The sequence below is a fragment of the Alligator mississippiensis genome, chromosome 3, assembly GCF_030867095.1.
Source record: "Alligator mississippiensis isolate rAllMis1 chromosome 3, rAllMis1, whole genome shotgun sequence".
NCBI classification, from domain to species: domain Eukaryota; kingdom Metazoa; phylum Chordata; order Crocodylia; family Alligatoridae; genus Alligator; species Alligator mississippiensis.
Genome location: NC_081826.1, coordinates 163,047,398 through 163,074,749, shown reverse-complemented (window position 1 = coordinate 163,074,749; position 27,352 = coordinate 163,047,398). Strand labels below are relative to the sequence as shown.

Sequence of the window (27,352 nt, the reverse complement as noted above, 5' to 3'; positions counted from 1 at the left end):
TCTCTCCAATGAAATATGAACTTTTATTTCTACCTAGGAGAACTTTTACAGTCTTTTCTCTTATGCCTGAAGAAGGGTGCTTGTGCCCAAAAGTTTGCAAATAAATAATTTTTTTTGCAAAAATCTAGTTGGTCTATTAAAAGATATCACCTCTACCACGAGTTCCGATTCCTTTTGCCTCTAAACCAATATGGCTACAAACTGGATACCTTACTATACCAGAACACATTTAAATACAAATCATTGCTCATTTCACTGCCCTACTGCATTTTTTTCTTTTTTAAAGTTCCCTAATGCACATGGATATTATCTTATTGCTTATCATAATAACCTATTATGGGTTATTATTTGGGATCCAGTAACAGTTACCTGTAGAGTGCATTTTAATATCGGAAAAATATCTGGTGATTGGAAAACGATGAATATTATGAGATATAATGAGCAGGCTCTAGGACGGGTGGACAGAGTTACTCACCCTGGGAGCTACATTCGATCCTCTACCTAAGGTCAAGAACTGGAGAGCGGGAGGCTCGGGGTGATGCTGAGCAACCTGGAGTGGAGGTGATCCCTCCCCCCTGCTACCACAGCGTCAAGCTGCTCTGGCTTTCCCCATGGGGCGTGCACCCCAGGGTAAACAGCACAGCTGCAGCCCCCGCCCCAGCAGCGCCTGAGCTGGCAGTCCTGGGAGAAGTGGGTGGGGCTTCAGCCAATTTCTGGAGGTGTAGGTAGTGCTGGTGAGCCTCGTGAGCCATGGTTTGGCCACCGTGGCTCTAGGAGAAAACTTGGACTGTGACAAGCATTTTTTTTTAATTAGTATTAACAGAAGCATTAAGCATACATTTTTTATAAATGTCACGGCAGGGTCCGGCAGGAGGGCCGTGATCTCCTTAAGGCCCCCTCTCCGTGTCAAGTTGGCCTAAGGGCACCCTCTGTTTCTCGCCCGCCACGTCTTTGCTGTTAGATAAGGTTGGAAGGCTGCCTTACGCCCTCTCGTTCACGTCTCTATGTTGACTCAGACCCCGTGGTTTTCCCGGACTCCTCGTGGGTCTTCTGCAAATGGGTGCTTTGGGGCACCCTAGCCTTATGGGCTATGCGTGGCTCCAACCACCCCTGATACCACACCCCAAGCCTCGCAGATGGGATAGACGTTGGTCTGTTGCCCTCTCGGGGCCTTCGCTGCGCTGTTGCCCTCTCTCGGGGCTCATCATGCCCACACTTGGGTTTCTCAAATATTGCCCCCTTCCTTGGGCTCGTCACACCCGCACTGGGCTTCTCAATAAGGCACTCCCCTCTCCGGGGCTTGCCGTGCTCAACTTGGGCTTTTCTAATAATGTTGCCCCCTTTCTGGGGCTTGCCACGCCCGTGCTGGGGCTTCTTAATAGTGCCCCACCTGGGGCTTGCTACACCCGCACTGGGGCTTCTCAAATGCCCCCTTTCTGGGGCTGGGGTCTAAGCACCCCGTAAGCTGCACCCTCACTGGCGCCGGGGCCCCCACACCACTGTGGGTCCCTTTATGAGGATACTGCGCCCGCTCTGGCACTGGGGTCCTTACACTTTGTTGTGAGTCCCCAATGAGGCCTCCTCCAACCCCTTATAGCCTTACCCAAACCACCGATGTAATCAACAATAAAATGATACAGAAACTCGAGCCTCCTGGCTATAACATAATGTAAAGCCGCCTGGCTAAATTAAACCACGTTGCACAAACGCCCTAGAGCTGCCATCTATAACTCTGCTCAAGCAGTACCTGCGGGTCTCTCTGCTTCTCACATCCCTACTCCAGGAGCTCCTGCCTCTCTGGCTGCTGGCAGGAAACTGCCAGCTTAGCCTCAGCCCTGGGCTTTATAAGGGCCAGGCCTTGCCCCTTACAGCCAGCTGACTGCTGTCAGGTGTGGGTCATTTGCTGCCTCCAGTTGCCCTGGCAAGCCACAGGTGGGCTCTTATTCCCTGCTAGGGCTCTTTTCCCAGGCAGTTTCCCCTCTCTAGGAGCAGGGCACCTCAGTGCTCTGCGACAATAAACTATAAATTAGTAGGAATATCAGCTGGGTATACGTAAAGTAGATTATGCGAGTGACATCTGTTTCTTTTAAACTATAAACCAGTGGTTTTCAAATTTATTTCATTTGCAGACTCCTAAAAACTGTCTAAAGGAGGTGCAGACCTCTTTGAATTATAAGTATGGATATTCACATACTTTTGATTGATCATAGTATCTTTCATGTCATACCCCTTAGACATAGTGTGCAGACCCCCACAGGTCCACAGACCACAGGTTGAAAACCAGTTATAAACTATTGTACTAGATAAAAGGCAGTCAGTACATGAGATTAATATGAAATATCTTGTTTTCTCAGGAAATCTTGCAGAGAATTGCATTATAAATTATTGTATAACCTTTCTAATATAGTTTACTTAATCAGTTACTGAGATTCAAAAGGAATTTTTACTATATGGAAAGCAGAGGGTTTGAATGAAAGGGGGTTCTGCATGACAGTTTGGAGATAAGTCCTGCTCATTTTGGCATATTAAATATTTATTGACAATGTGAGCAAAATACTAACGAATGCATATGAAATCTTTAAATGATTCTGAATATGGAGACTGGTTAAGAGTCAAATGTTTGTAGATGTTTTATAGGATAATCTTGAGTATTCAGACAACTGACTCAATACAAGCTTATGAATTTCCTGTATCTACTCTAAGCCTGAACTGATGTATTTGGGTGTTTTAGTTGTCTGAGTATTGAACTAGTTATTATAAGACAGGAAAAGGATTTAGTTTTATCGTTGATGCAATGCTGAAATTTTATATTAAGCATTCAACAACGATTGTAAAGAATAGTATTTTGCCGTGTATCAAGTGAGCTACTTCTTAAGATAATAGGCTCTTTCTTTAAAAATTGCTGAAATAGAGGGAATGGTAGCTTTAACATTTAACATTGTTTTTCTTTGTTTTTTTCTTTGGTTTTTTTTTTTTTGGATTGTTTGTTTGTTTTCCTTTCTAATATATTGGTATAGAGCCAGTACTTGGAATAGATTGCCTGTGCTCAAAGAATTCTGTTCATATAAACCATTATAAATCCTAGTGGATTGTAAGACACTAGACCTGAAAATTGTTTTTCTACTTATACCAGTTTACTTTACTTTATTTTTTAAAGGTGCACTTCAATTTAGAGATGGTTATAACAGCCAGCTTCTCACAGGCTACCACCACAAAGCCTTAAACCATTTGAAAGTGGGATTTCCATGCTTCATGGATACATGGAGCATTACAATCTAATATGAGTGGTACTTTAGAGAGTAGCCATCAGAACTGTGTGAAAATTGAAGGGGGGAGGGAGGCCATATGGCATTTATTAGAATGCATGAATTTCTTTCACATGCCCCAATGTGAATCGGAATGAATGGTTTTATGGTCCAATATATTGTGATTGGACAATACTAAAAATCACCATTTCATCCCATTGGAAAGCTGAGAATTACAGCCAGCCTGAGTGTCACAACATTCTGAACCCCACGCCAATATAATTATATAATTTATCTCTCCCATCACACTTGAATCCTGATACTATGTTAGCATCAGCTTCTTCAAGAAGTGCCCCTATTGAAAAAACAATACTTCATGCATTTGACACCCTTGAGTTTTAAATAAAGCAGAAGGTATGGTCTTACTCTGTTGGACTAGAATTTGGCTTTCAGTCCCCAGCTCAAATTTTTTTTTGGTAAAGAATTTTAATACGTGGGAACCAGTAATACTGAAACCATTGGCCACACTCCCATTGACCTTGTTGTATATGAGGTGTTGTATATGTTGAGGATCTAGTTATATGGGGTGTGCAGGGAACATTAGGGCTGCAAAGGCCCAGGAACTGTATCACAGACATTGCTTGCCTCCTTTAGGTTTCAGAGCAGTTTGTCATCGTACAGGCAAGCAAACAAACTGAGGACCTGTCTACAAGGAGATCCTAGAGAAGTTTCCCTGTGTCTCATGCCCCCTCTTGTGGGCACCTCGATGAGACAGGGAGATCTAGACCTATAATTTGTGGAAGACAGATGCTCCAAATCTGCCTCTTTCCAAAGTATTTGTTTCTAATTTTGTCTGGTCCTGCATCACTTGAACCTTAAAACCTAAACATTTCTAGGAGATTGGGGATTTTGAAGGTACACTGTTTTTGCAAATCTGAGACTCTTCAAAGCAACATGCTTTTGAGAATGTGCTGGGCACATACGTTTAACCTTAAAACTGTCCTTGGGTTCCCAGTTTCCTCAATCAGGTCCTATTCTCTTTGGGCCAATCCAGAACTCCTGACTTCTGGAGTTAAAATCACTTGAGCTTTCTGTCTGTGGTGCTCTAAGGGGAGAGAGAGGAGGTACATGCATTTTCCCCAGCTCCAAAGGTGACTTTTTTGTTTGATGCAATCTATACAAGTTGCTTTATCGAAAATCTTTTAGTCCTGCTGTGGGGAGTTGTGTAAGCATTATTGATGCTTGTGTACAATGCTGAAAATTCAGCAATGTTCTTTTGTTTTGGATATGTTGATTCTGCATTTTCCTTGACAGGCAAACACAGCCCTAAAAAAAAAAAAGAAAAAAGAAAAGAAAAAACAAGCCCTGGGCATCTTTTAATTTAACATTAGAGTAGTCAAGATACATGCACACTCTGCTTTCATTGCTAAGAGATTCATTCAGAACAGATGCTATTTTAGTGCAGTTTTTTATGAGAAAACTAGTTATACTCTGTCATAGTTAGCTGATCATTTTAAAGTGTTAAGTGCTGCAAACAGCACTTTTTGTGGCTGTATGCTGTTTTGAATTTGATGGAGCATTAATGCCCCCTGCTGATAAGCCTCATAATATCTGCTATAGGAAAATAGTTCCATGTATCAGATACATGAGGCTCAAATATTTTAATATTTTGCAATAATACAATTCTTTATGTGAAAAATAAAACCAAATGCTTTCCTTGTGGCAGACTCAGGTATAAATCTCTCCTCTCAGTAGGAGGAACAGAAATGAAATATAATTTTGTGCTTTTCAAGTCTTAGGTGAAAGACAGCATAAACATGAACACTGTTTCACTGAGGAACCAATCTCTCAATCCATACACGTACAAGACCTCTCCTGATTTCACAGGGATTTCTAAAGCCCTTTATTATTTAGGCCATCTTCAGGATGAATTTAACATTTTTATTATTAGAGATATTCTTGTCTCTAATCAAATGAGTGGAGGAGGCTTCATCATAAAGATAATATACTAAATATTTTATATTATCTATCCTCATTAAATAAAAATGAGATGGGAAAAATTATGATGCCTCATGTCATTGTCAGGGATTTGAATGATGGGCTTCTTGATCTAAAAGCATTAGGGCCTTCTTGCTCCTGTCTGCCTGAATCCAAGATCCAGCTGGAGATATAAAGCAAAGGAGTTCTTATTGCCTCTCAAACCAGTTACAGGATCAGTTCTATTAGCTTTCACTTATCAAATGTCACTTTGTGTGGTTTAATGGTGTCACACTGTACACATGCAAGAGTTTTGGGGGTTTTAAATGAGTTTGCATTGTTGGAAACTGAACTACATCCCAGTGTAGTTTAGTTTGCAACAATGTGTTGCAGCTATTGGTCAGCTTGCTGCCAGCCGCGAGAGGTGGGCAGACTCCGTAGAAAAAAAGGATTGGGCCCCTTGCCATTTCTGCCTTCAGCAGGCATCTGAACGCAGAAGCAGGGAGGGGCCCAGTCCTGTTTTGGCAGAGCCTGCCCACCTCTCCTGCAGCCAGGGGGCAAGCTGCTGGTGGGCCAAGCATTCCCTGAGCTGTGGGGGCGCCCAGTTCTTCCCTCCACAGTAGTGGTGGTCCCCGGGGCTGCCCAGGTGGGCTGCTAGCAGGCCAGGTGCTGCCCCAGCTCAGGGTCAGGGAAGAATTGAATTGGGCTGGGGGTTGCCTCTGAGCTGGGGAAGCCTGCTAGCAGCTTACCCAGGTGACCCAAGAAGGTGCTGCTGCCACAGAGGGAAGGACCAGGGCTTCTTGCAACTCAGAGGTTGCTTGGCCTCTGCAGCTCAGAGGCCAGTTGGTCTGCTGGCAGTTTGCCCCCAGCCATGGGCAGGCTCCGTCGGGGTGGGGAAGTGTCAGGCCCCTTGCCGTAACAGTGACAGAAAAATAAAAACCCCTAAATTGAAACGGTGAGTTTCAATTAAAAACCCAACATTTTAATTTGGGGGGCATAGGATGTGACCCTAAGGACTAAACCCATGTCACATGTACAAGCACCCTAGGTTCTTGGGGAAAACCTTGAAGGTGTGTGACCCAAGCCTTCCTAAAGGCATAGAAACCAGAAGGGAGAAAAAAAAGAACCAGAAGCTTGTTGTTTGTGGTTATTTTTTCAAATCATGTCTTACAACCAATCTTTTGATTTTGGGGAGACCTACCTCCTGATTTATTTTATTTATTTTTAATGCTTGGAGTTGACAAGCCTATCATTTTGAGGCTAATCCATGAAGAGTTATTCAGATTGATACATACATGTGTTTTCAAACATGAATGGATGCTGTTATAAGAATGTATTGGATAGAGATAGGAGCAGGCCAATGACTTGTCAGGTCCACTAACCTGTCAGTGTCAACAGTTGGCCTCAAATGCTCTTGGATTGAAATTCAACCCTGCGCAGAAGGCCAACCCTAAGCATATGCACTGGTTAAACCTAACTTTTGCTTCCAGACCCATACAAAGATCAGTTTACCTCCTGAATAACACACTTCCGGCTCTCTCTTCATTAGGAAAAATGGTATGCTCTTAACTCATATTATCTAATGTGTAGATAATGAACATGAGTTAAAAACTCTGTGAAGGTAAGTAATTTTACAATTTCCTTGATTTAGCACATGGAGATAATGACTGTAGGGGAGTCTGATTTCCTAACTTCTATTCAAACTACTAACTTTTTAATTTTATTCAGGAAAATCCTGAATGTTAGTTTCTACAGTAAAGCGATTTTAAAAACACGTATCTATTTCCATAGTAAAGTTTGCCCCTTTGGAGTGTATAACTACAAATGATGGGCCTCAGTCAACCCGTCCTTTTTTAAACCTTGTGGATAAAATGATGTGGATTACTGCAATCTATATAATATCTGTGTCAATTAGTAAACCAGATGGTGTCACCAGAAGGCTTATCTGGAACTTCAGTTCTTCCTTAAACAAATCGAGGAAAAGAATACAGAAGAAAAGCAAACAAAGTAATAAAAGACTGTAGACAGCATTTTCTGTGTAGTTGTCTAGCATTTTGAATTTAATGCAGCATTAATGCCCCCTGCTGATGAGCTTTAGAAGATCTACTTTGGATTTAAATAGAAATGTAGATATATGAGGGTCGTCACGTATTTAATAATACTTTGCACTAATACCATTCTTAAATTAAACCAATAATCTAACATACTCTTACCATAACCTGATTCCAGCTTAAATAAATAATTAAACTGAATTTTATGCCCCTCCTTTGCTATAAGTCTATTTGTGGCTTGACAACAAAAATCTCCAAACTATAATTATCACAACTAAGCCCTGTTCTGCTGTTTTTCTAGTATTAAGAACAAGTTGACATAACATGGCTTGGTTGGAGCTAAATCTTAAAAAGAAAAGGAAATAAATAGCTAGAGCAATAGAAAGGGACCATTAAAGCTATAAAGAAAGCAGATTATTAAGCCTGAAATGTTAAAGACTGCAAGATGTTGAATTGACATATTACCACTTGGGTCTAGACCACAGGGAGCTAAATTATAAACCTATTCACTGCATTCATTCTTTCATATTTGCTAGCAAAGTAAAAGATACGATCAATATTGATTTTTTGTATGGGTTCTGTTTAAGACCACATGTGGGCATTCAGTTTTTTTCCTGAGAGAGTTGCTGCTCTCCCAAGAAAGACCATGAGTATACAGAAGTTCAGGATTTTTTTCTTAGGGTAAAATGGCTACTACAGGAATAAAATAACTGTGAAACAACCAGGATGAAATCACTCCCAGGAGAGTTTTTCTTAAAACTCTCTGTATGTCTTCTTTTCTGAGAGAAGTGACAGAACAGTCCTCTACCACCCCAGATGCTTTATTCCCCTTCATTTCCTCTCACCAGTGAGACAGTGGGTGCAGACAGATGTTGGAGCCCTCATCTAATTCATGGCGCTTTACATAAAGCACTGTGAGTTAGAGCTCCCTCCCCGATGCAACAGACATTTGCCTGGGGGGGGTGAGGGTCCGGAGCCAGCCTGCACTGGCCCTGGCCAGCAGGTGGGGGTGCTCCAGCACCCTCTCCCCATTTCCCCTCCAACCCCCTCAGGTTTGGCCATTCAGCAGTTGGGAGCAGCCAGCATGGAGCTCCCAGCTGCTGAATGGCCAGAGCTAAGGGGGAGCGCGGCCCCCTCTCCTCACAGCCCTCTCCCCCAGCACCCCTGGCCAGGTTATTGGGAGCCTGGTTAGGTCTACAAGGTGAGGGGAGTCTGTTCCCTGCCCCTTCCTCTTCAGCTGTGGCCATTTAAACCAGCTTCTCTCCTTCCTCCTCCCTTTCCCTGACAGCTTGGGGCAGGGCTAGGCTGGTAGCCAGCCCAGTCCAGCCCCTGCTGGCCAATCACGCAAAAAATTAACCCCGGAGGGAACACAAGTTCCCTAAGGTATTCTGCTTTCTAGCACCTTAATGTGATACCAGATTTAACCAGAGTTAATTTTTCATGTGATCAGCCATTTTAAAAGCACTCTGCAGCTGTGCATGTGTGTTATGACATGTCTGTAGAATGCTTTCAGGGCCCAGTCACTCAAAAAAAGTCACTTCTGTCTGTGCCCAGTATGTTGCTCACTGGACTCTGTTGCTCCAGAACATAACTCCCCCTTCACAATCCCAGAGTGTATTTCAGGGAGACACAGGTTGACTCTGATCAATCTGGGTGAGTCAACCATAGTGGACCTGTATGCTGCTGCCATCTGTTGCCAGAAAAACTTGGGAGTCTGCAGAGCATGTTGCAAGCACCCCCTGGCTGCGTGGCATCAGCACTTCAAGCTCTCTGCTCTTCAAGGGCTCCGCATTTGAATGTCTCTTCAGATATCTCTGGGTAAGGTTTTTCTACCAGGAAAACAAACCTGGGAAAATACTTCCAGATTATTTGTCAGGTATCCACGTTGTAGCCGTATTGATCTAGAGGAAAAGGCAATCAGGACTCGTAGTAGAGATGATATCTTTTATTAAACCAACAAGATTTTTGCAAAAAAAAAATCTTTAATTGCAAGTTTTCGGGCTTTTGTGACCTACAGCTTGCAATTTAAAGATTTTTTTTTATTTTTTTTGTTGCAAAAGTCTTGTTGATTTAATAAAAGATAGCATTTTTACTACGAGTGCCAATTTCCAGATTATTTGAATATGTGTATGCAGCCCAAAAAATGCCATGTAGATGTTAAAAATTTTATAAATATTCCAAGGCTATTTTTTGAAACCATTGAATTTATCCAGGGCAAAGTGTTGTTTCTGATGATGTTGTCTTTTCTGATTAAAAATACACCAGTTAATTCCTTCTCATTTGCACCAACATGTATGGACTTCTTCCCATTTGCATTAATATATGTAGACTTGTATGCTGTTTGTCTGTCTGCCTGCTTGAGATGCACAGTTAGCTCTGCATGAACTCAGGGTAGGGTGGAGGAGCCTCCAGAGCTGCTATAGGTGGGTGAGATTGCTTGGAGAAAACTTGTAGATGCCCCCTTCCCCCAGTGCATCTATATCTTCTTATTCCTGAGTTTGTGGCCAGCTCTCTTCAGGGTTTAGGGATTTTTTATGTATTGGAGCAGTAAGCTGTGGAGAACCTGTATCTTTCCTGCCAAGCCCTGCTAAAAAATCATGAGGAGTTGATGTTAACACTGAGGAAGCCCCCTTTTTAAGAGGCTACCCATGGTAGCAGACCTTGGCAAGAGTACTTGGAACATGAGAGAAGCTGATTCTGCTGAAAACTGCAGAAGTAGGGTAGTTACTCCAGGACAGCAGGACTGGCATAGCAGCCCAGGTCTGTTGTACCAAGAAGACTTCCTTTGTGAAGACCCAGCTGGATTCATGGGGTTTGCAGTCGAAACTGCTGCCTGTTTCTTAAGAGACCGGCCTCTCCCATTCTCCAACTGAATGTCTGAGGCCCTAGAAAGATATAACGTTTAAAGCACTTCAGACACCTTTGAAGTGCTTCAGAGGGTGAGCTGACAAGCATACACATCCTTGCTGGATAGATTAGAGGCTCTGTGTTCCTGAAACCATCTTGCTAAGGCCTGGGCAAAACCTTGACTCAGCAAGGTCTCAGCTTCTAACAGGCCTCCCTCCTCCTGTTGCCACCTCCCCTCTCTCCCACCCCTTCTCTTTAGTTTGACCTTGCCCCTTCTTTTTAGTTTGCCATGGTCTCGGCTTTAAACAGGCCTCTCCCTTCCCTCGCACCCCTTTTTCGTTTAATGAAATCTCAGCTTCCTACCAAGTCCTCCCCCAACCCACTCCCTCACTCAGACACACTTCTCTCTCTTTTTGTGGAAGGTGATGACCACCAGGAAAAGATAGTACGAGGCTGAGTTGGGCTGCCAAAAATATAATGAGCAGGATGTATCAAGGTCCTTGCAGATCACACCTGGAACATGAAAGGTGATAAATGACATATTTTCCAGGAAGATAAGCGGGTTAACAGTGAAGGGACAGGACAGATACTTGGTTCACACACCAAAGTGGTGAAGCAGGGTACAGCTGCATGGGTATCTGTGTAGTAGCTGATGATTTGCTTTTCTTATGTAATCATTAGACTCTGTGTCTAGTTCAATGTATAATAAAGGTATAAAAGATGTGAATGCTCTATCATGCTTTGGACATGTAACCCCCATGCACTTTGATCTGATCAGCTGGCTGACGGTGATTAAGGCTCTCTCATTATGTTGAATAGTACTGCATGCAGCAAACCAGGGATGAAGCTGAGCCATTAGGGCTGTGGTCTAGTCGACCCAGCCACTTGTAACAGCCATATGAAACATTTCAAAAGTAACCCTGGAGAAAACAGCAACTTCTTTGTAGCACTTTCTAATGCATGGTTATACATAGCATGATGGGGGGGATTGCTCAGTCCTCCTGTACGTACCTCACAGCACTCTGCAGGGGAGAGCAGGACGAAGAATTGTCATGAGGGCTACAGAGCTTGAATCCTTGTGTGCCTCTCCACCTCCAGTCCCCTGGTTCTGGCAGAGAGGATACTCCAGTCTCCTGGAGGCAAGGGCACAAAATAGTGCTCTGTGATTGGCTGTCCTGCCCCCACCATGGAGGAAAGATGGGGTGAGTGGAGCCACAAGACCAAGCACTATCCTGGCATGCTGTCTTGCTGGACAACATGCTGCTATATGCAGCCATGGTAATTTTGAGGTGCTTCAGTGGGGGAACAGAAGGGGGCTGTCTGCCCACAGCTGAAGCACTATGTTTTTTTAAGCACTTAAATATGCAACAGCCTTTGAAGCGCTGCAAATGTTATGTCTCTCCAGGGTCTGAGAGAAGCCTTTGCAATGGGAAGGATCCACTTCCTACCTGCCATCTTCCCCATTTTTTTTTATATCTAAGTCCCTAATTTTATTTCACTACCTTGTGAATACCATTGTACTGTGTTACCTAATGACATTTCTGCACTATAGGCTTAATTGCAAACTGTTAGGGTGCCATAGCTGGATATAGCAGTGAAACAGTTAATGGTGTCCTGAGTCACTCACTAGACCATAATTCAATCCATTGTTGCCATAGTAAGGAATGATGGTGATGCCTATGGCAGGATCCCTCCCTTAATGCTTAGGTAATTCACAGACTAGCTGCTTTGCCCAGCATTTGCCATTGAGCACAACTTGCAAAAGAGCAGTCTTTAATCAGGAGGTCTTACGTGTGGCATGCAGCTAGCACCGACAATGCCATGGACAGAGCAGTCTCCTTTGAGGCATAGTCGCAGCAAAGGCCAGTCATTCAGCAGGTGACCTACAGCAGTGTGTGCCAGCTGTGCTGTCAGCATTCCAGCAGTTATCAATGGCTTCTGCTAATTGACAACTCAGTCTGAATGCAGAGGATTAATTCCCTCCTTTCAGGGTACTAAATGCAGATTGTCATGGAAAAACATCTGACTGCTCACAGCAAGATGGGCATTTCCCACAGTGATGTGGTGGGCACTGATCTGCTGCAAGTGCTTTGTATATCAAGCTATGAATACAAAGAAGCTTGCTTGGGAATGGAGAGGTCAAGTGGCAAGCACAGTTAGAGAAGTTAAAACACTGTGTTAATCAAGGATAGAAAACTGAGATGTTTATTAATGTTCCAGCACTGCTGCCAACAGCTTTCAGGCTTTCATTTTAACAGTGCATCTGAAGATGATGATTAACCAAAGGTGGATTTTAAAATTACTATGATGTGTTGAATCTGAGTCTCCTCTGCTCTCCTCTGTTCCATGCTACTGTAGCTAGACTGCTGGGTAATGCGCGCGTGTGTGTGTGTGTGTGTGTGTGTGTGTGTGTGTGTGTGTGTATGTCTATACTACACTACAGCCACTGCCATAATTTCAGCATAGATATACAGCAAGGATAATGACAATTCAAGACAATGGAGCACCAAGTCTACAACACCCTGATATATTTTTAAGCTGCCACCAAATCTCCCCAAAGTCTTCCGGGGTGGGGGGGTGGCAGCTTACAAATATACCAGGGGAGAGCATCAGGGGCTAGGTGAACAACTATTCACCAAAGTGCCCCAGGGGAAAACCAGGAGCAATGGTCATACTCTCCTAGAAGAAAGTTTCAGACTGGATATAAGGAAAAACTTCTTCACGGTTCATGTGACCAAACTCTGGAATAGACTCCCGGGGGGGATGTAGGCACCTACCCTTCAAAAGAAGACTGGACGCACACCATGCTGGAGTTATTTGACCCCAGCAGTCTTTCCTGCCCAGAGCAGGGGGACTGGACTCGATCTCACAAAAGGACCCTTCCAGCCTTAAACTTCTCTGAATCCCTTACCCTTTCTATTCCTGTGCATATGCACTTTACATCAAAATAACCAGAGCTCTCAGGAACCAGAGATGCCTGCTCCTCTAGGCAGTGTTTTTCATTATTAAGAGTAATTTTTTCAATTTTCACATGGCTGGAGGCTAGTTATAAGTTACCTACATACAGGGAAACAAAAACAGGAGAAAAACATGTATGCATCTGTCAGTCAGAAACAGACATTCAAGGGCAGCCACAGTGAAGGATAATGAAATGGCTCCACGCTTGCTGCTTCTAGCTTTTGAAGGGTAGCAGAATATGTCCCTTGAGACTTGAAGCAAGGCATCTTGCCAGGCTTTTCTTCATTGCTCACCTTAAACTTGAATGGGAAATGCTGTTTGCAAGAAGGGTGCTGTGGAGGGAAAACAGGGAAGTAAGGACTTCTGCTGAGGTCAGTTATACTATTTACAGGGACAGTGTCAGAAGGGTCCCTCCTGGGAGTGTCCCTACCTCTCAAGATTTCCAGAGGATAGCCCTAGAGTTGATGAGCTGTTGATAGTGTTCTGGTAAGAGATCTTGAGATCTTACCTGATTCAGGGACTTAAGTCCCCAGCTGCTACTTTCATGGAGTAGTCCGCCTATCCAAGTGGTGGGGGGTAGGGCTATGCAAAGCTTCGGGTACCGATTTGATTCAGAGAAGATTCAGCCCGATTTGGTGGCCAAATCTCCAAATCTGAATCAAATCAGGAGACCAATTAAAAGGTCCAAATTGATTTGAAGCATTCTGAATTGACTTGGAAAAAATTCAGAGAGCTTCAGCGATTCAGGCAGTCCCTGCTTGCTGCAGCAGGGAGCTGGACCTGGACTCCATGCTGGTAAGTAGGGGGCGGGGGGGGGGCTGGAGGTGGGAGGAGGGGACCCCTGCCCACTCCCTCAGCCCTCCATGGTTGGCCTGCCCGCCCCAGCTCTTTTTTTTTTAAAAGCCCCGCGCTCACTAGCTGCTGCAGTGGCCTTGGGGCTTCTGGGGGCTCTTGGCGAGCCCCCCATGCAGCATGGGGCATTGGGGGGCAGTGGGGATCACTCCCCCCCCACTGGGCAGCAGCCATTGAGTCAGGACTTTTTTTTTAAAGGGCTGGGAGCTGGAGCAGACAGGGCAGCCATGGAGGGGGGCACTGGGAAAGTGGGTGGGGGTTGGGGGGCTCATGGCAGAGCCCCCACGTGGCGTGGGACAGTGAAGGGCAGTGGGAATCGCCCCCTGCCTGGCAGCAACCAGCGAGTGGGGTTTTTTTTAAAGAGCTGGGAGCTGAGAGAATGGGTGGGGCAGCCATTGAGAGCGGGTGGGGGATGGGGCTGATTTGGAGATTTGGCCAATTTGGTGGTGGCCAAATCAAATTGGGACAGTGATTCGAATCACCAAATCGAATCACTGTCCCCTGAATCAGCCAAACCCGAAGTGAATACTATCCACTTCGCATAGGCCTAGTTGGAGGAGGCTTGGAGTATGTTGGGGGGGGAGAAGGGGGGTGTTGGTGGAGTGTTCAGCCACCTCTGCAGCACTGGTCACTGATCAGTGGCAAGCTCATGAAATCTTCATGGCTGAGACTAGAAGTATGCTATTATGGCAAAAATCCCAGATTGACCTCTCATAGGTTGCTATGGGTAACTGAATCAAGTCTGTAATAATTTACCTCAAGAGCCAGGGCATTGGAACCTATGTTAATGTCTGTCTATATAGTTTGGAGATGGAAACAGCCAGTGAGGTTTGCCGAACTTTGCTCTATTTGAGGTCATGTTTCCACTTTGTTCTTTGTGTGACAATCTAGGACACTGTTAGGCTATACTCTCTACTCCTGTGATAGCAAATGCCTCTTCTGCACATGTTCAGGAATCCAGCCAACAGAGCCCCACTGCTGTGGCCATCCAAGCAGTCCCCTTCCTGTGTTCTCCAGGCTTAGAAACAAAGAAAAGAGAAAAGAAGGGAAAAGACGCAATTTAAAAAACAAAACAAAAACATTGCATGTAATTCTAGTAGTAACCCCAAAATAATCATAGAAAATATACTGTAGCTACAGACTTTGGTGCCTTTTGTCTAATATTAACCTCAATCTACTCCTCTAGAAGCAGTAGAAGCTCCCAAAACACCAGGGCCAATTCTTAATTGCTATGACAATGTGGAGATTGTGACTAGTAATTGCCAGCTGCAGTTCTGAGATGAATAATGATTTATTTAGGAATTCACAAGCAGAATAGATCCAGGCTTTATACAAATCTGTTCTCACCTTGCCTTCAGTATATGGGTAGATGCAAACATATCCTCCTTTGACACTATAGGACTTATTCAGATTTATGTGAAGGTCTAGTTTATACAGAAATTTTTTACCAATATATTTGGTATGGTTCTGAATATAACCTTTTCTCTTAATAATATAGTTATTTCAGTATAACATGTACTGTGGGTGGAAGCATACATGTAAAGAAGTGTTATGCCCATGTAGTCTATTTCTCTTCCTGTATATGGGATTAAAGTACAGCTGTTAATTCATGTGTATACCTATATAGCTGTATCCAAACAGGAGTCTTTCTGTACCAGTGAAGTAAGCCTGGAAGATGCTTCTAGAGGCCATCTAGTCCAGCCCCCTGCTTAAGGCAGGATCATCCCTATCCAAACCATCCCATCACATACAAGTGACCCCCACTACAGAGGAATCCCATATACAGGAAAGAAAATATATTAATTACATGGGCATAAGACACTTTTTTTCTACATGTATGCTTGTATCCACACTAAGTGTTATACTGAAATACTAGGGGTGTGCGAAATGGGTCGTATTTGGTTCAGATTCAGCCCACATCAGGGACAGTGATTTAATTCGTTGATTCAGATCACTGTCCCTGATTTGATTTGGCCTAATCTGAAATTGAAGATTTGATGCTGATTTGGAGACTCAGCGATTTGGCCGTAGACACAGCTTTAAATGTTTTTTCTACATACCTCGAGGTACAGGGCACAGCTTGTAAATGCTGCAATGCTGGGGCGGATGGAGCGTCCCATAGGAATGTGGGGGGAGGCCCCCTGCGTGCTCAGCGGCGAACCTGGAAGTGGACTGGAAGTACTTCCAGTCCACTTCTGGGTCTGTCGCCAAGCACCCTGGGTCCCCCCCTGTCCCCCCCTTGGCTCGGTGATCAGCTACATGGGGACCCCAGGTGCCCCCCCAGACCCAGGAGACACCAGTTGTCAAGCTGGGGCGGTTGCAGGGCCCTGCCACACCGTGCACTCTCCGGCAGACCTGGAAGTGGACCGGAAGTGCTTCTGGTCCACTTCCGGGTCTGCTGCTGAGCGTGGTGGGGATCCCCCTTTGCTCCTGTGGGGCACTGCATTCGAGCCAGCATCGCAGCATTCATGAGCTACCTGCTACCTTGAGGTATGTAGAAAAAACATCTAAAGTTGTGTCTATCTCTGAATCTTTCCGAATCGATTCAGAGGGTTCCAACTCGATTCAGAGCGATTAAAGGGTCTCCTGATTTGATTCAGAGATTTGGCCACCGAATCGAGCTGAATCTCTGCTAAATTGAATCAGTGACTGAAGCTTCGCACAGCCCTCTGAAATAACTGTATCATTAAAAGAAAAGTTACATTCCTAACCATACCCCCAGTCCACACCAATATGACTATGGAGTAAAATTCTTCATTCCTGATCCCACACATGGGAATTGGTCTGACCCTAAGCAGAGGGGCAAGACTCACCAACCTAGAACCTATGGGTTTTAGTCCCAGCAGGAGCATTGGCACACCCTGGTCAAAATCCCCAGCCTTGGCTGAAACCAACACCAAATGCTTCTGAGGAAGGCAAAAAAAAGACCCCTGAAGCAACAGGAAGAGTAAACAAAAATATTTCCCAACCCCATGTGGCAATCAGAAAAGCCCAGTGTCATGGAAAATACAAAACACCCTCCATTCTGTTCTACAACCTGGGGATATCAAGCACAACTCCATGTATTACACACTCTAACTGAACAGCCAGAACTCCTTCATTCTCCTGCTGCTGAACATTTTTTCTCCAACATCCACCTGCTCTAGACTGCACAGCTCTTCTCTATCCCCCAGCAATCCATGTGGCAGGTGCGCCAGGACTTCCAACTATTGCTTTTTACAGAGCACTTCAGATCATCCTGGATCATTCCTGGCCAATTCGTCACTTCCTTGGACGACCTCCTTGAAAAACTGCAATGATAGAGATTTTACAACTTCTCTAGGCAATCTATTCTATTACCTCTTGGTTCTAACAGTGAAGAATTTTTTTTCTTGATATCCAGTCTAAACCCGATTTGCTGCAACTTCAGCCATTGGTATGTATCCTGTTCTCTGCAGCAATAGAGACAAGGTGAATTCTACTTTTTCTTCAAGGCAGTCTTTTAGATATTTGAAGGCTTCTTTCATGCCCCCTCTTAATTGCCTTTTCTGCTCTATTTCTTTCAACCACTCCTCCTATGGCTTGCTTTATCACTTTTATTGCCCACTTTTGGACCCTCTCTAACTTCAACACATCCTTATTAAAATGTGGAACCCCAAACCGCACACAGTACACCAGATGAGGACTAAGTAGTGCCTAACTACCCATGTCTGACATATACAATAATGCATCTATTGATATAGCCCAAAACCATATTCAGCTTTTGTGCAGCTCCACAGCATACTGAGTCTGTGATCCACCAGGACTCCTAGATATTCTTTAGATAGTGCTGCCATCCAGCCAGTTATCATCCATTTCCTATTTGTACTTTTTATTATTCTTCCTGAGGCGTAGCACCTTGCATCTGTCAATACTGAACTTCATCCTGTTGACTGTAATCCAGCTTCCCAGTCTATCAGGATCCTTCTGAATTGTGCTCCTGTCATATAGTATGTTTACAATACTTTCAAGTTTTATATTGTCTGCAAATGTGCTTCCTATTCCAGCATCTAAGTCATTAGAAAACACAGTAAATAGCACCAACCTCAAGACCAGACTGTGGCCGTATCCACACGTGGTGTGGACATTTGTTTCCCTGGGGGCAACTAGTGGTTGGCCCCAGCAGCCTTACCTGGGGTCCTGGGAGCTTCCCAGGGTTGCAACAGCAGCGATTCTGGAACCTGGCCGGCAGCTACAGTGCACCTCTGGGCAGCCCAACTCACTTTTGAGCGGCATGCGCTGCTTGTGTGTGTGCTGCTCCACCTTTTTTCTCCACAGGTTTTTTTTTGACCCCTGGATATCCAAGGGTCAGAAAAAGCCTGTGCACTCCTCCCTTGCAGCACGGAGAACAACTGAACCTGTGGTACGTGGTGCTGTGGACGTGTCATGCTCCTCTGGACGCGTCCTGTGGGTCTATAGTTAAAGCAGTACAACTTCCTTAGGTATATCAGGTTTGACCAACTCATTTGGCCTCATGGGCAGGATTTGGGCTGCATGGTTTCTTGTGGGCTGGACAGACCATATTTAGCAGGGGTTGGGACAGGCACCGGGACAGTGACATTGGTGCAGCTGCCAGAGCCGCTGAAATGGCTGGCCCCAGAGCCCAGTGAGTAACTGCTGTCGCTTACCACCACTTTTCCTCTAATGTCAGCTTTAGATGCTAGTGGTGTGACAGATGACTCCAAATTTAGCCATGAGGAAGGGGGAGCCATGCTGACAAGCCCTGTGAGCTGCAGTTCAACCACTCATGGGCCACCAGTTGGATAGTCCTGAAGTAGATAATTCCCAAGATAATTTTACATTGCTCCTGCAGCATAAAGTGGATGTAGACTGTATTTAAATTCTTTAAGGCCCCTTTTACACTGACAGAGTGTATCAAATGGAACTAGCATTAATCTCCATGAGAAGCCAACCTTTTTCATTTTATTTCATGGTTGCGTCAGCATTTTGAGATGCTTTAATATTTTTCTTTAGCCTTGGAAACCTCCTCTCCCTGCATGCTTTGAGAAGGCACTCACTTTAATTCCCACTTTTAATTATTAACATGGTAAAATAATACAATTAGTTCTTGGAATGGACTCATAGGGAGCTCCCCAGAGACCTCTCTTGAGTCTTACCTAGCCTCAGCTTCAAAGGAGTGCCAGTGTTAATAATGCCTTTTTGCATCTGTTTTACTTTCTAACTTCTGTCATGGCACTGATTAAAGATGAAATTTCTTATGGCAAAGCCATTTGCTTAAAATGAATGCTTTCAGAATGGATCATGAGCTGTGTGCACTAATGTTGCTTAACGAATTCCATCTTAAGCATCAGGTTACAAAATCAGGTCCATCAGCTGCAGGGACAGAAAGCACTCTTGAGCAGGGATGTGACACAACTTTAATAAGAAAAGAGAAAAAAATGCTTTTATGTTTGTTTTGACACAAAGTAAAAATATATATTCTTTTATATATGCAGGCCATTCACTTGGAGGCGTTTCATTAATTCATGGGAATCTGACCCAGAATTTTTTCCCCCTCCCCTCTTTAATATGAATTATTCATTCATATTAAACCAGCTTCTGGCTCCCTACCATTAGTGCCTAGGCTTCACTGCAGAACATTTTTCACCTATGAGAGAGACTATTTGCTGAATCCAAGCCCTTTTCTATACAAAGTGAGCCAAATCCTTCTTGCCTTACTCCCGAAGAACTTCTGCTGACTTCAGTAGACATGTGCAAAAATGAGACCGGCAAGCTTTGGCTCCTGCTGTTTATATGTCCTCCCTGTTTTCTGTGTACTTGATAGACCTTTCAGGGTGAACCAATCTTTCAGAGCACGGCATTTGTGAAAAAAATGAAATAGAACAGATGTTCTACAAACTGCTCTAGGAGACTAATTTCTTGTTGATCCCCAAGGATCCATACTGCTAACTCCCATTAAGGTTAATGGGAGCGATGTAGTTACTTCCCTCACACCTCAGTGGGAGAACAGACCTTTGAGCTGTTGGACTGTCTGGAACAAATGGATATGCAATTAACCTGTCTTCTCAATTATCCTCATTATCCATAACCTTTCTCTTTTTTTAAATATTCCTTATCACTGTCCAGCCTCCAAGATCTTGAAATTCAAGCTCTGCTTACAAAGGTAGATCGAGACTCAGAATTTTTCGGGACAAATGGAAACCTCGGCTCATCTAGTCTGACCTTCTACAAAATACAGGGCACAGAACGTTCACCAGCTTCAAGGCAGATCACATGAGGTCTGAGTCTACAGCCATTGGTAAATGAGATGCAATGCTTCTACTACATTTACTGGTGACAAGAAAGGCACACAAACACCTATTGCTTATGGCAAAATCTCCTTAGAGGTGGTTCTACAAACACTATTAATTTAAATTGTTGCTAAGGTTCACGTAAGTCACAGCAAGCTGTAGTGTGAGAGAAAAATAACTATGGAAATGCAGCAATACTGGTTAGTTAAGTTAATAAATACAGTAATTAATTGTTTCATTTAATGCATGCCATTACCTTCCATGGGCCATCTTGGATGGTCCATGGCTAAGAGCTGTAGAGTCAGGTTTTCTGCGGGCACAAGGTGGAGGGCTCTTTTTGTAGAAGCTCAATTCCAGATGGCCCTCATTGCAGTGTGGTGACCACCATGAAGCTGGAAACATAGGATGGACAGGGGCAGATCAAAAGGGCTGCATTGGTGCAATTTCAGCCCCTCCCTGTCCCTCTCTCCCCCATCTTTGACTCCTGCCCCACAAACTTTAAAACCAACTGTCTGGGAAGGGCAGCGTCATTTTTATTCAGGCAGTGCTGCTACTTCATGGCTTGTTATCATCTCCCTGATTCCTGCTAATTTATCTCTGCTTGACCTGCGTTAATGCCTTTCTATTTAATGATCATTACGTTTTGCTATTCAAATTATCCTTTCTTCTGCAGTTTTGCTGTCTGTTGGCCATTCCTGATAATGTCTCCTCTATTTCACAGCCCTGCAAACTGTTTTATCTCTAGTTAAAAACCCCTTAACACGGGTGTGGTAATATTAACTCAGATATAGCCATCACTGATTGAAGTATTGGAGGCACTGTCCAAATATTCAAGAAGGCTAGATTGTTTTGTGAACCTGAATAAGAGACATGCATTTAACTATAATGACTACAGGAGCACTGAGATACTATATCTTTTTACTATTTGACTTTTTGTCCAGTTTATTGTGTTTTTTTAAACTTAATACATTATCTAGCAATTTAGTGAACATTCCATTAATTATATTTTATTTTGGTTTGATCTTAAACTTTATAACATAGCACTAGCCCCCTTGCATATTACTAGAACTTCTAGTCTTTAACTGGAGAAAAATATGTGTTGTGTTATATGTAATGTTGTATGTGGTATGTGCATGCCTTCTGCACCCCGCTTTTCAAAATCCTAGGTCTACCCATGAGGATATAGGACTTGAAGGGATCTTCTTAGTCATCAAGAAGTCTGGTCCCCTTTCACAGGCAACTACATGATTAAACTCCATCATACAATTAGTTAGGCTGTTTCCACTACCCCAATTCTGAGATTGTTACAAAATCTCAGTTCTTTGATATTTAGGAACCTTCTTCTAATTTCCACCTTAAATTTATTCATGGTCCACTTATACCCACTTGTTTTTGTGCCACTTATTTTTCATTTGAGGTACATCGTCTCTCCTCCTGGCATTTACTCACTAATATATTTGTAGGAAGCCATCATGTATTTCTTACCTTCTGTTATAGATCAAACAAACACAGCTCTTGTCATTTTCTCTTTTAAAATAGGCCCACTGATCACATCCTAGTGCCCTTTCTCAGCACCTAGTCCAGTTAGAATTCCCTTTTCTCAAAGTCATGACCAGATTTGTACTGTATCCTAAATAAGGTCCCACCAGTACCTTGTACATGGCATCCTCAGCTGATGCTATCCTAGGATTGCATTGGCTTGCATCCTAGCTACATCACAGTCGTTTTGTGATCTAATACTGTATAGTCAAGTCTTTTTCCTTCCCTGCCATTTGCAACTGATGAACCATACCTTAGAGCAGAAGTTGATGTTACCAGATCCTAAACCCCCAGGTGGCAGTGGGTTTGTGTTGCAATGAAATTAATTACAATTACAGTCTCGGTCCTAGTTTTTCATAGTGTTCCAGAAAAGTCTTGCGGGACACTTGAAATGTCCTTTTTGTTCCAATAAAGCCAATGGCTAAGCTCTCATTGATTTCCATGGGGCTTCAGTAGGGTTGGGCTCATCAAAATCATTCTTTTATTTTGTTTTCTAGTTATAAAACATTTATTCAGGACACTACCATGCTGGTGAAAACTGGCTGTGCTTATCAGGATCAGCCATTCCAGTTGGGATAAGCCTTCAGGGTGATGATCCGTGTTTGGAGCTACAGGACAACTCGAATGTATATGGACATCAGAGTTAGGAGAAAAGTTGAAAGTATGTGAACATTAGCAAAACTATTTGTTGGTTGAATGAAGTGCTGGTACACTTCCTAGGTATTTTATGATTAATTCATTCAAATGTGAAGGGCCAGGTTACTTTTTAGATGCTTAATGGGGAAACAGAAACAGAATTTTAGACAATCTTGGAAACATCTGCTCAGCTGTCATCTAATCCTAGAGGCAGTTAAGTTCAGTCAGAGCCTCATTTTTTTACATTCAAGTTTTTCTCAGGTACCTGAAGTTTGCTTTTCTGCATTCCCAGAAGCATCTCAGTCTTGACATAGACGCAGTCTGTCTGTCTCATGCCCAAGTTGAATCAGGATTCAGAAACAATAAACTGGGCAAAAGTCAAATAGTAAAAAGATACAGTATCTCAGTGCTCCTGTAGTCATTATAATTATAGGGACACTTGCCTGGAAGGGGGTTCTAGTTCCTGCAAAAAGGACTGGGTATACATTTCCTCCCATGACTTTTCAGCAGGCCTGCCCCTAGGGTTTAGATTCACTCTGATCTACATTATATTTTTTTCCCTAATCCATGGGCACACTTTAAGAGGTTCCCTTCTCAGCACGAAGGATGTTTTAGGTCCCATTTTTGAGTTGCCTAATTCCCCCTTTACTACAAAAGAAGTCTTAGTGCCTCACACAGGATCCAGGGGGTGTTATTTTTAATTGTTGTCACCAGGTTTAGAATTTTTAGCAAACCTGGTATTCACTGTAAAAGAAAAGCAACATTTATGATTATTAACCATATTAATATGCAGTGTGTCCTGCCATGTACTCCCCACCCCCATTTTGTTTTTCTGGCATGCTGGCAGTCTGGCACCTTACAAGGTAGACATTATGGCTTTTTTGGCACTCCAGCCAAAAACATTGTCTACCCCTATTCTATGGTATTTTCTGCAGCGAAGGATCACAGGATATCCCTGCTTCTACATGCACCTCTGGTGGGAGATCATGGGAATTACTACTCAGGCCAATGAACATGACATTTTTTCTGGCTTTGAAAAAACTGAAGTGGTCAAGAACATGTATTCAGAGGGGCTGGTAGAATCCAAACATGCACCATCATGCACCAAACGTTCATGTGAGTACAAAGTGGACTAAGTCATAAATCCAAATATGCAGTTCCAGCGGCATGGCTAGGAAGCTCTGCACCCTAGGCAGCCATGCACAATGCCTAAGGCAGTGCTGGCTGCTGCAGTGCTGATTGCTGCAGTGCTGATCACAGCAGTGCATCCAGCTGCCTCTGCATTCATGCTTATTTTTGTGCCCCCTCCCAACCCCCTGCCCCACCCCCAAAAGAAGCAGTACCCAGACCTGCTACCCTGGTCAGTCCTCCCTCCCTTCCCTGCCTTAGTTACCCAACTGTTCAGTTCAAAGAATCAAAACCATGGTGATAAGAAAGTGCTTTTCTGGGCAAGAAATTATAGATGATTCAACTGAAACACATGCTAAGAAAATAAGCCAGCTAGAAACTAGTAAGTACAGCAACAACTCAGAGAGCTGTTTCAGCTTCATGATAATAAATATATCAGGCAGCACTATTCATTTAGTTCCTTTTGAACATAGAAAAGATGTGATTCTTCTATGCCATTATTTGGGTTGTAGAAGTGCCACACACACAAACACACACATACACAGTTAAGCAGGAGGATCTAAAAAAGACTAAAAAAGAGCTTTTTAAAAAATGTCTCCTGATTTTTGAGATAATCCATAATTTGAGGAGAGATTGACTCTTGGGATTTAGTAATACTGGTTTCATGGGCTAGGGACAGACATTACACATAAACTGGCTTAAATGTTCAGAAACTGGTTTAAACATGTAACAGAACAGATGTTTAGTGCACATAAATCAGTTTGAAAATGTCTGAAACCAGTTTGAGATAAACCTGGTTGAAGGCAGTATCAGACTTAACTGATTTGGGTCAAACTGGTTTATGCAATGTCTGTCCCAGACCCCTTGCTGGTTTAAGATTAAACCAGACTCCCCCAGCTGGCCCCTCCCCTCTGCTCCCTGGCTGGAGCTCTGGCAGAGACTTTGCAGGCACAGCAGGGTCTGCCTGGCTTCCCCTTGCCCTACCTCCCAGACCTCGCTGCTCAAGCAGGGCATCCCCACTCCCTCCCTCTCATCTCCCACAGCACAGACCCCAGCCTCACGGACCCTACGCATGTGGTATGCAAGCTAATGCCAAGGGGTATCTGTGTGTATGTGCATCTCAAATTTCACTGGGGCAGGCAGACAGAAAAGTGACTGCTCAGGGGTTTTTGGAGCTAATCAACAGGTCAGCTGGTAAACCGCTTAAGAAGAGTTTGAACTAATGGAGCGAGGCTATTGTTTTGCTAATGGGGTGATAAACACGGATATCAGCCCCCTGCTGGCTTGCTTGCCTATCAGTTTGCTACAGACAGTATAAAGAAGCTGGGAGGGAGATTGAAAAGCTCCATATCATCAACAGATGCATGCACTACACCCCCTCTCCCCCTGAACAGCCAGCAGGGAAAACCCTGGGATGATGCAGGTAGACCTTTCTAATAAGAATGTCCTGTTGGGGCCTGGCCACGCTCCACTCAGCTTAGTACTGTAGAGGGGAAGGGAGGGCTGCTCTAGCGCGCCCTGACTTCTAGCCTGAGCCACTGCAGGAATATGCCTTCATTTCCTCAGTCCAGAGATGATGTCTGTCTGGTTACAAACTGGTTCAGCCTAGCCAGGTTGATTCAACCTTTGCAGGTTAGTGTAATTCAGGCTTGGGCTTTTTGAATGTCTGTTCCTAGTCAGGGTGTTGTGTTGCTGCTGTTAAATTTAACACCAAATAAGTTGCAATTGGAGCATGACAGTTGGGGGCAGGGAAGGTGCAGGACAGAAAGTTCATACAGCATTAATGGGAAAAAAATGTTATATTAGGAGGAGATATTATAAGGGGAGTTGGGGATCCTAGGCCCGTTTGTGCCTGTGAAAATAATCCCCTCACCGTATCTTGATCTCCCCTCCCCTCCCTCCCCAGAAGTGAACAATCCACAGGATCCAAATAAAATCACCAGTCAGATGTGTAATAACCATGACAAAAGCTTCCATGTGCTAGTAATAAAGGCTTCCACATGTGATTAACTATTACTATCAATACTGAATTCAGTGGGATTGTATATGTATGCCTGCTCAGGAAAGCAGCCATATTCAGAAGGGCACTTACACCTGTACTAGGCATACCCTGGAGTATTTTCCTGAACATGGATGTACTTAAGCCTGTGTTTTTAAATAGGAATAGAAGTCCTAAGGAGTGGAAGTCTTCAAAGTAGTTTTGTGGGCACATGGCTCATTAAGTTTAAACACGCAATTAAATATTTGCATGATAGCAACCTAGATGCATATGATGGACTTGGACCATTTTGAAGATTATTGAGCTAAATAAAAAAAAATTGGACAGAAAAGAAATAAGTCCAAGCTGCCATAGACTCAGTAATGCCCACTCTCACAAAATTATCACAAGAGTCATGATTTCTAAGTAAAATTAAATCTGACTCATGATCTCACGATAGAACTCTTAAATCTCAGGATTTTTTCTTCTGGCATGTGTAGAGCAGCACCCAGCAGGTAAGTCTGTGGAAGGGAAGGGGCAAGGGGACATATCACGGCCCCCCATGGTGTGGGAGGGAGAGGAGCAGGGGCTGGGGTGAATGGGGCAGGTCATGTGACAGAGCCACAGGTGCCTTGTCCAGAGGCATGGGGGGAGGGGAGAGGCTTTGCTCCCTGCCGCTGCACCCACCCCTGGGAGAGGCATGGGCGGGCAAATGCCCCCTGGGTTTGTGTGCAGGGCAGAGGCAGGCTCCCTGCCACAGGCTGGGGCCCTGCACCATGCTGCCTTTGCCTCAAGGAGCTGCACAACACCATATTGTGCCTCCTGCCACCAGGCGGACAGGGGATATGCAGTGTAGCCAGTGTGTGGCTCCTGGGGAAAAGGCAGCAGGGCACAGAGCCCCAGCCCACAATGGGCAGCCCACCTCTGCCATGCACACAAATCTGGGGGACACATGCCCCCCATGCTTTCACCAGGGGTGCACACAACTCAGAGGAGCTGTGCAACCCCCCCTGGACAAGCTGCCGAGGGCTCTTTTGCACAAGCTGCCCTGTTCACCCCAGCTCCTGCCCTGCCCTGCTGCCTCCCTCACCGTGGGGGCCTCAGTCTATTCCTCCACCTCCCGTTCCCTCTGTCCCTACCCCATCCCCTCCACAGACTTAGCTGCTGGGTGCTGTCTGTGTCTGGAAAGTAGTAAACGCACAAGAGACCAGCAGATATCACCTCTATCGTAACAACAAGTAGAAATTTTTAATCTTTTTTCTAAAGCATTATCAGTTGTAGTAATCTAGCTTGTGTATAACTATATTACTAACCTATTAGAAGTTAAATAAGACGCTAATGGGATTTATAAATGGTTGGTTCATACTTCAAAAATAGCATCTCATGATTTACATACCGAATCTCATGATTTTTAAGCGTTTGTCTGTCTTTTGATATGGTGGGGTTGGCAATACTGTAGCTTTTCACTTAGGAAAGTCAGCCTGTCTGTGCCTCTGTAAAATGAGAATAGTAGCAATTCCCTGCTGCTAAAAGTTGTAGTGAGAGTAGATATGTTGAAGGTAGCAAGGCGCTCAATTACTATTATAATAGGAGCTATATTATAGATAGATAGATACCTTGGATAATTCACCTGTTCAGTGGGTGTTTTTCTAATCAAGAGCACACACCAACTGCTGCAGCTTCCTTAGCCTGATGAAGGGTTTTTGAACCCGAAAGCTTGCTTAATAACTATTCTCCAACCATTTAGGTTGGTCTAATAAAAGATATCAAATTCACCCAAGGAACCTTGTCTGCCTATATCCTTAGACCAACACGGCTACAACCTAAACCCTTTCTAATAAGAATGTTTTTAATATCTCTTAAGTAATTGTC

At 44.0% G+C, this 27,352-nt stretch overlaps 1 protein-coding gene across 3 annotated transcripts in view; it reads left to right on the top strand.

Annotated features, from left to right (window-relative positions):
- Nucleotides 1–27,352, top strand: part of PLPPR1 (phospholipid phosphatase related 1) — a 251,523-nt gene that overhangs the window by 148,114 nt on the left and 76,057 nt on the right. Inside the window, exon 2 of one of the 3 annotated variants that reach the window (XM_019490797.2) lies at nucleotides 20,036–20,207. The exons of the other annotated variants lie outside the window; for them this stretch is intronic. The gene's annotated coding sequence lies outside the window, so the exon portion shown is untranslated. The remainder of the gene's footprint in view (nucleotides 1–20,035; nucleotides 20,208–27,352) is intronic. 3 annotated transcript variants of the gene reach the window in all.